Source organism: Lepus europaeus, chromosome 9 (assembly GCF_033115175.1).
Source record: "Lepus europaeus isolate LE1 chromosome 9, mLepTim1.pri, whole genome shotgun sequence".
In the NCBI taxonomy this organism is placed as follows: domain Eukaryota; kingdom Metazoa; phylum Chordata; class Mammalia; order Lagomorpha; family Leporidae; genus Lepus; species Lepus europaeus.
The window spans coordinates 69,012,261-69,021,032 of NC_084835.1; the positions used below are offsets into that span (position 1 = coordinate 69,012,261).

General features: G+C 42.5%; 1 long non-coding RNA gene across 1 annotated transcript in view; it reads left to right on the top strand.

Moving 5' to 3' along the window:
* The window catches only part of LOC133766567 (uncharacterized), a 31,879-nt gene extending 23,548 nt beyond the window's left edge, over window positions 1-8,331 (top strand). The window contains exon 3 of the long non-coding RNA XR_009866724.1: window positions 8,260-8,331. This is a non-coding gene — a long non-coding RNA (uncharacterized LOC133766567). The remainder of the gene's footprint in view (window positions 1-8,259) is intronic.
* Window positions 8,332-8,772: the final 441 nt, after the last annotated feature.

Genomic DNA, 8,772 nt, shown 5'->3' on the forward strand with positions numbered 1-8,772 from the left:
AAAAAAGTGCTGGATCTTTCTCTCCCTTTTTGATTCTATCAGTTAGTATTAGCAGACACTTGTCTTGTTTGTGTGATCCCTTTGTTTCTTAGACCTATCCAAGCCATCGAATGTGAACTGAAATTGATCACTTGGACTAGTGAGATGGCATTGGTACATGCCACCTTGATGGGATTGTATTGGAATCCCCTGGCACATTACTAACTCCATCATTTGGGGCAAGACTGATTGTGCATGTCCCAAACTGTGCATCTCCTCCCTCTCTTTTTCCACTCTGAAATTTAACAGGGATCACTTTTCAGTTAAAATTTAAACACCTAAGAATAATTGTGTGTTAATTACAGAGTTCAACCACTAGTACTAGAACAACAACAACAACAACAACAAAAAGGGAGAGAAAGATCCAGCATGGGAAGTGGGATACACAGCAGACTCATAGAATGGCAGATGTCCTAAACAACACTCTGGCCTCAGAATCAGCCCTTAAGGCATTCGGATCTGGCTGAAGAGCCCATGAGAGCATTGTAGGCATGGAAAGCCAAGATACCATGGAAAAGAAAAAAAGAAGAAGACCTAAATGAAAGATCTCTGTGAGTGAGATCCCAGTGGAAAGAACGGGGCCATCAAAGTAGGAGGTACCTTTCTCCGAAGGGAGGAGAGAACTTCCACTTTGACTATGACCCTATCGGAATAAGATCAAAGTCAGCGAACTCTAAAGGCTTCCATAGCCCTGGCAACTCATGACTAGAGCCTAGGGAGATTACTGACGCCATGAACAGGAGTGTCAAATTGTTAAGTCAGCAACAGGAGTCACTGTGTACTTACATCCCATGTGGGATCTGTCCTTAATGTGTTGTCTAATGTGCAGTGATGCTTTAACTAGTACTGAAACAGTATTTTTACACTTTGTGTTTCTGCGTGGGTACAAACTGATGAGATCTTTACTAATTATATACTGAATCGATCTCCTGTATATAAAGATAATTGGAAATGAAAAAAAAAAAAAACCTGGTGTTAAATTGGAAATGGCATAGAAAATTAATTAATTTTTAAAAAAATATTATGTAGGATCTCTGCCTTTAATGTGCTGTACACTCTTATTTAATGCTATAACTAGTACTCCAACAGTATTTTTTTTTTCACTTTGTGTTGCTATATGGGGGCAAACTGTTGAAATCGTTACCTAATTTATACTAAACTGATCTTTTGTATATAAAGAGAATTGAAAATGAATCATGATGTGATTGGAAGGGGAGAGGGAGCGGGAAAGGGGAGGGTTGTGGGTGGGAGGGAAGTTTTGGGAGGGGGAAGCCATTGTAACCCATGAGCTGTACTTTGGAAATTTATATTCATTAAATAAAAGTTTAATAAAAAAAAAAGTGCTACAAACTAGGAAATAGCTCTTATTGCTAAAGATCAGGAACACTATCTTTGGTGAGTTTTGGCAGAAGGGTTAAATGATGAAAATGGGGAATATACTTTCTGATCTCAAATTTCTCTTCTGGAATATGAAGACTATGACAGTGCCTCCCTTAGAGGGTTATTGAGAGAAACAAATGAGATAACAGATAAAAAAGAATTTAATAGGTTGTAAATCTCTAAGTTATTTTAGTTATTAATATTCCTTTTTATATACTAATAGTCTGTATCACCTTAATAACTTAGTTTTTAAAAAAGATTTATTTACTTGAGAGGCATAGTTACAGAAAGAGATAGAGGTCTTCCATCCGCTGATTAACTCCCCAGATGGCTGCAACGGCCGAAGCTGCGCCGATCCAAAGCCAGGAACCAGGAGCTTCTTTTGGGTCTCCTACGTGGGTGCAAGGGCCCATGGATTTGGGCCATCTTCTACTGCTTTCCCAGGCCACAGCAGAGAGCTGGATCAAAAGAGGAGCAGCTGGGACTAGAACCCATGCTGGGATGCCAGCGCTTCAGTCCAGGGCTTTAACCTGCTGCGCCACAGCGCCAGCCCCAATTATATTTCTTTCAATATTCTTTGCCACCCATGTGGGAGACCTAATTGTATCTCTAGCTCCTGGCTCTGACCCAGGCTAACCCCAGCCCAGCTGTAGCTGTTGGGGGCATTTGGGGAGTGAACCAGGAAATGAGAGTTCTCTCTTCCTTTTCTTCCTTCCTTTCTTCCTCTCTCCCTTCCTCCCTCCCTCCCTCCCTTCCTTTCTTGTAGAGTTATAGACAGTGAGAAAGAGAGACAGCCAGAAAGGTCTTCCTTCCACTGACTCACTCCCCAAATGGCCGCCACGCCAGCGCTGCGCCGATCCGAAGCCAGGAGCCAAGTGCTTCTTCCTGGTCCCCCATGCGGGCGCAGGGGCCCAAGCACTTGGGCCATCCTCCACTGCCTTCCCGGGCCACAGCAGAGAGCTGGACCAGAAGAGGAGCAACCGGGACTAGAACCTGGCACCCATATGGGGCCCCCTCTCTTCCTTTTCTACCTTACTGTTTGTCTCTCTGCTTCTCAAATATGCCCAAAAAAAACAAAAAGGAAATAAACTTTAGCATAACTTAAATGGAATAAAGCATCAGACTAAGGTATTAGATGAATGCAAGTTAATATATCTAATTTTAAATTAATTTTATTAAGTTTATTAATATTTATTAGGGCCTATGTGCCATATACAGTTTTAGATTTTTATCTAATTATATCATTTTACTCACAATAACTCACATTTATGTCTTCATTTTATAGATAAAGACACTGAGTCTCTAGGGGATGGCATTGTGGTTTAGTGGGTAAAGCCTGCAATGCCAGTGTCCCATATGGACTAGAGTCCTGTCTGCTCCACTTCTAATCCAGCTCCCTGCTAATGCACCTGAGAAAGCATCAGAAAATGGCCTGAGTCCTTGGACCCCTGCACCCATGTGAGATACCTGGACGTTGTTCCAGGCTCCTGACTGTGTGTCTATTTGGGGAGTGAACCAGAAGATGGAAGAAGTTTTTTTTTTTTTTTTTTTTGCATTTTTTTTTTTTGACAGAGTGGATACTGAGAGAGGAGAGACAGAGAGAGGGTCTTCCTTTGCCGTTGGTTCACCCTCCAATGGCCGCTGCGGCCAGCGCATCTCGCTGATCCGAAGCCAGGAGCCAGGTGCTTCTCCTGGTCTCCCATGCGGGTGCAGGGCCCAAGGACTTGGGCCATCCTCCACTGCCTTCCCGGGCCATAGCAGAGAGCTGGCCTGGAAGAGGGGCAACCGGGATAGAATCCGGCGCCCCAACCGGGACTAGAACCCGGTGTGCCGGCGCCGCAAGGCGGAGGATTAGCCTGTTAAGCCACGGCGCCAGCCAGAAGAAGTTTTTTTTTAAAAAAAAGATTTATTTACTTGACAGGCTGAGTTACTGAGAGAGATAGGGAGAGAGCAATTTTCTATCCGCTGGTTAAAAACTCCCTAAATGGCTTCAACGGCCAGGGCTGGGCCAAGCCAAAGTCAGAAGCCAGGAGCTTCTTCTGGGTCTCCCATGTGGGTGGCAGGGCCCCAAGGACTTGGGCCATCCTCCACTGCCTTCCCGGGCCACAGCAGAGGCTGGACCAGAAGAGGAGCAACCGGGACTAGAACCTGGCACCCATATGGGGCCCCCTCTCTTCCTTTTCTACCTTACTGTTTGTCTCTCTGCTTCTCAAATATGCCCAAAAAAAACAAAAAGGAAATAAACTTTAGCATAACTTAAATGGAATAAAGCATCAGACTAAGGTATTAGATGAATGCAAGTTAATATATCTAATTTTAAATTAATTTTATTAAGTTTATTAATATTTATTAGGGCCTATGTGCCATATACAGTTTTAGATTTTTATCTAATTATATCATTTTACTCACAATAACTCACATTTATGTCTTCATTTTATAGATAAAGACACTGAGTCTCTAGGGGATGGCATTGTGGTTTAGTGGGTAAAGCCTGCAATGCCAGTGTCCCATATGGACTAGAGTCCTGTCTGCTCCACTTCTAATCCAGCTCCCTGCTAATGCACCTGAGAAAGCATCAGAAAATGGCCTGAGTCCTTGGACCCCTGCACCCATGTGAGATACCTGGACGTTGTTCCAGGCTCCTGACTGTGTGTCTATTTGGGGAGTGAACCAGAAGATGGAAGAAGTTTTTTTTTTTTTTTTTTGCATTTTTTTTTTTTGACAGAGTGGATACTGAGAGAGGAGAGACAGAGAGAGGGTCTTCCTTTGCCGTTGGTTCACCCTCCAATGGCCGCTGCGGCCAGCGCATCTCGCTGATCCGAAGCCAGGAGCCAGGTGCTTCTCCTGGTCTCCCATGCGGGTGCAGGGCCCAAGGACTTGGGCCATCCTCCACTGCCTTCCCGGGCCATAGCAGAGAGCTGGCCTGGAAGAGGGGCAACCGGGATAGAATCCGGCGCCCCAACCGGGACTAGAACCCGGTGTGCCGGCGCCGCAAGGCGGAGGATTAGCCTGTTAAGCCACGGCGCCAGCCAGAAGAAGTTTTTTTTTAAAAAAAAGATTTATTTACTTGACAGGCTGAGTTACTGAGAGAGATAGGGAGAGAGCAATTTTCTATCCGCTGGTTAAAAACTCCCTAAATGGCTTCAACGGCCAGGGCTGGGCCAAGCCAAAGTCAGAAGCCAGGAGCTTCTTCTGGGTCTCCCATGTGGGTGGCAGGGCCCCAAGGACTTGGGCCATCCTCCACTGCTTTCTCAGGTGCATTAGTATGGTGTTGGATCCGAAGTGGGGCAGCCAGAACTCAAACTGGCCAGCATTGTAGGCGGCAGCTTAGCCTTGTATGTCATAAAGCCGGCCCCAGGAAGGCAGATTTCTCTCCCTTCCTCTCTTGTTAATTTTGCCTTTCAAATAAATAAATAAATCTTTACATACTAATTTGTGCTGTCAGGAAGCTAGTACATAACAGAATCAATTTTTTTAATTTATTTGAGAGGCAGAGTTATAGAGAAAGAGAGAGGAGAGAGAGAGAGAGAAAGACAGAGAGAGAGAAAGACAGAGAGAGAGAGAATCTTCCATCCACTGGTTCACATCCTAAATGGCCACAATGACTATGGTCAGGGCAGTCCAAAGTCAGGAGCCAGGAGCTTCTTCCTGGTCTCCTATGTGGATTCAGAGGCCCAAGGACTTGCGCCATCTTCTGCTGCTTTCTGGCACATTAGCAGGGAGCTGGATTGGAAGTGTAGTGACTAGGAACCCAAACTGACACCTATATGCAATGATGGGGCTGGAAGCCATGGCTTTAACCTGCTGAGTCAGCACTGGCCCTCAGAATCGTACTTATGACCAAGGTCTCTGACCTCAAATCTGTGACTATGCCTGTGTTTATGTGTCTTTGTGTTAGTGTGTATGTTAATGTATAAGTAAAGTCTCTACTTACTATTTTGACCTCAAATCTGTGACTATGCCTGTGTTTATGTGTCTTTGTGTTAGTGTGTATGTTAATGTATAAGTAAAGTCTCTACTTACTATTTTCACTTTTATTTTAAAAAGTAAACTAGGAATATGATTCCCTCTATAGTATCTAGAATAAGGGACCAAAGATTTATATAATTTTAAGGAGTTTAAAAAACCATAGTGTGTATATTCATGTTGTATATTATATATCTGTTTTTGATTTTTTTATTCTTCTTAATAGAAGATGGTTATATTCTATTTTATAGAAGTGTCTTATTCTCTAGCATGATAGAAATATGAAAAAAATTTGAAAGCCCAAAGTAGTTCTGAGTGGCTAAGTAATCAAATTTAGGGGTGGACATTTTGTGCAATTGGGTGAGACACCAAGTGGGATGCCTGCATGCCATATCCAAGTGCCTGCCTGGTTTGAGTCCCAGCTACTTCACTTCTTCCAACCCAACTTACTGCTAATATACACAGTTGGAGGCAGCAAATAATGGCTCAAATACTCGAATCCCTGCCATTCTCCTAGGAAACCTGGATTGGGTTCCAGGCTCCTGGCTTCTACCTGGCCCAGTCCTGGCTGTTGTGGGTATTTAGAGTGAACCAGTGGATGAAAGATCTCTCTTTCTCTCTCTTTCTCTCTCTTCCTCTGCTATTCAAATAAAATCAAAAAGAAATAATTTTTTTTTAAATCAAGTTTACTGCAAAAGAAATAGTCAGGAAAGTGAAGAGGCAACCGACAGAATGGGAGAAAATATTTGCAAATTATGCAACTGTTAAAGGTTTAATAACCAGAATATATAGACATCAAGAAACTCTACCGGCCGGCACCGTGGCTCAACAGGCTAATCCTCCGCCTTGCGGCGCCGGCACACCGGGTTCTTGTCCCGGTCGGGGCACCGATCCTGTCCCGGTTGCCCCTCTTCCAGGCCAGCTCTCTGCTGTGGCCAGGGAGTGCAGTGGAGGATGGCCCAAGTCCTTGGGCCCTGCACCCGCATGGGAGACCAGGAGAAGCACCTGGCTCCTGCCATCGGAACAGCGCGGTGCGCCGGCCGCAGCACGCCTACCGCGGCGGCCATTGGAGGGTGAACCAACAGCAAAAGGAAGACCTTTGTCTCTGTCTCTCTCTCACTGTCCACTCTGCCTGTCAAAAATAAAAAAAATAAAAAAAAATAAAAAAAAAAGAAACTCTACCACAACAAAACAAAAAACCCACTTAAGAGATGGGCCAAGGACCTAAACAGACATTTTTCAAAAGAGGAAATCCAAACAGACACATGAAAAAATGTTCAGGATAACTAGCCATCAGGGAAATGCAAATCAAAACTACAATGAGGTTTCACCTCGCCCCAGTTAGAATGGCTGCTAATGACCTGGAAAAAGACGTGGAAGATGGTCCAAGTACTCGGGCCCCTGCTACCCACATGAGAGACCTGGAAGAAAAAGCTCCTAGTTCCTAACTTCAGCCAGGTTGTTGAGACCATTTGGGGAGTGAACCAGCAGATGGAAGATCCCTCTCTCTCTCTGTCTCTTCCTCTCTCTCTCTCTTTCAAGTAAATAAATCTTTTTTTAAAATTAATTTTCACTTAAGAGTTTTTATGGTATTACTCCATTGTCTTCCAGCATCCAGGGTTACTGTCAAGAGGTCCAATGATATTCTATTTTTTTAAATCATATTTTTTACCTTTATTTTAATTTTTAAAAATTATTTGAAAGAGAGCATGCTCCCATCTACCTAGTTCACTCCAAATACCCATAACAACCAATACTGTTCTAGGCCAAAGTTGGGAGCTGAGAATTCAATCCAAATCTCCCTTGTGGATAGCAAGAACCCAATCACTTGAGCCATCACCATTGGCTCCCAGGGTCTGCATTAGCAGGAAGCTAGAGTTCGGAGCTGGAGTTAGTTATCAAACTCAGATATTCTGATATATAGGACTTGAGCATCTTAACCAGCATCTTAACTACTAAGCTAACTGCATACCCCTGTTCTGGTTCTTGATCCTTTTGTGGCTTTTTGGTTTTGTTTTTACTTAGGAAGCAGAGAAAGAGACAAACAGAAAAAGCTTTCATCTGCTGATTCAGTCCCCAGAAATTCACAATGTCCAGGGCTGTGGCCAAAGCCAGGAATCAGGAACTCAATCCAGGTCTCCCACCTGAGTGACAGAGAACTAATTACTTTGATCTTCCAGGGTCTGAACCTTAAGATGCAGAAAGTAGAGAATTCCCATATATCCTTGCCCTGCTATCAACATCATACACCAGAACTGGTACATTTGTTACAATCAGTGAACACCTCTTGACACATCGTTATCACCACAGTTTACATTAGGATTTACTCTTGATGCTTAGAGGCTTTATGGGATTTGACAAATGTAAAATGAAGCCATCAATGTAGAATCATATGGAATAGTTCCACTGCTCTAAATATCTGTATCTCTGCCAAGTCATCTCTCCCTCCCCTCAAACCCTTGGCAACCACTGATATTTTTGATTGTCTACTTTGCCTTTTCTAGACTGTAGGGATCATATAGTATGTAGCCTTTTCATTTTGGCATATGTACTCAAGGCTCCTCCATGTCTTGCTTTGCTTAATAGTTTGTTTCATTATTGCTGGATATTCCATTTTTTGGATGTATTATAATTTATTTATACATTCACCTACTGAAAGATCTCTTGCTTGATTGTTTCCAGTTTTTGACAGTTATGAATAAAGCTGTAATAAACGTCTGTGTGCAAAATTTTGTATAGATATAAGTTTTCAGCCTATTTGAGTAAATATCAAGGTGCATAATTACTGCATGGTATGGTTAGTGTGCTTATTTTTGTAAAAAACTGCCAAACCATCTTACCAACTGGCTGTGTACCATTTTGCATTCCCACCAGCAATGAATGAGAGCTCCTGTCGCTCCATATCTTTACCAGCATTTGATGTTGTCAGTGCTTTGGACTTTGGCTACTTTAACAGGTGTGTAATGGTATTTCACTGTTGTTTTATTTTTCAGTTCCCTAGTAACATATTATTTTCACATTAGTTATCTGTATATATTTTCTAGTAAGTTGATTGTCCATAGTTTTTGTTCATTTGGGGTTTCTTGTTTTCATATTTTTGAGTTTTAAGTATTCCTTGTATATTTTGGATACTAGTCCTTTATCAGGAATGTGTTTTGTAAAGATTTTCTCCCAATATAGGTGTTATTTTTTCTCTCTGTTGACAGTGTCTTTTGCAGAGCAGCAATATAATTTTAACAAACTTCATCTTATCAATTCTTTTCTTTTTTGATAATGCTTTTGGTGACTCTAAGAAGTCATTATATCAAAGGTCATCTAGATTTCCCCCTTGTTATCTTTTAAGAGTTTTACAGTTTTAGCATTTTACATTTATATCTTTGATCCATT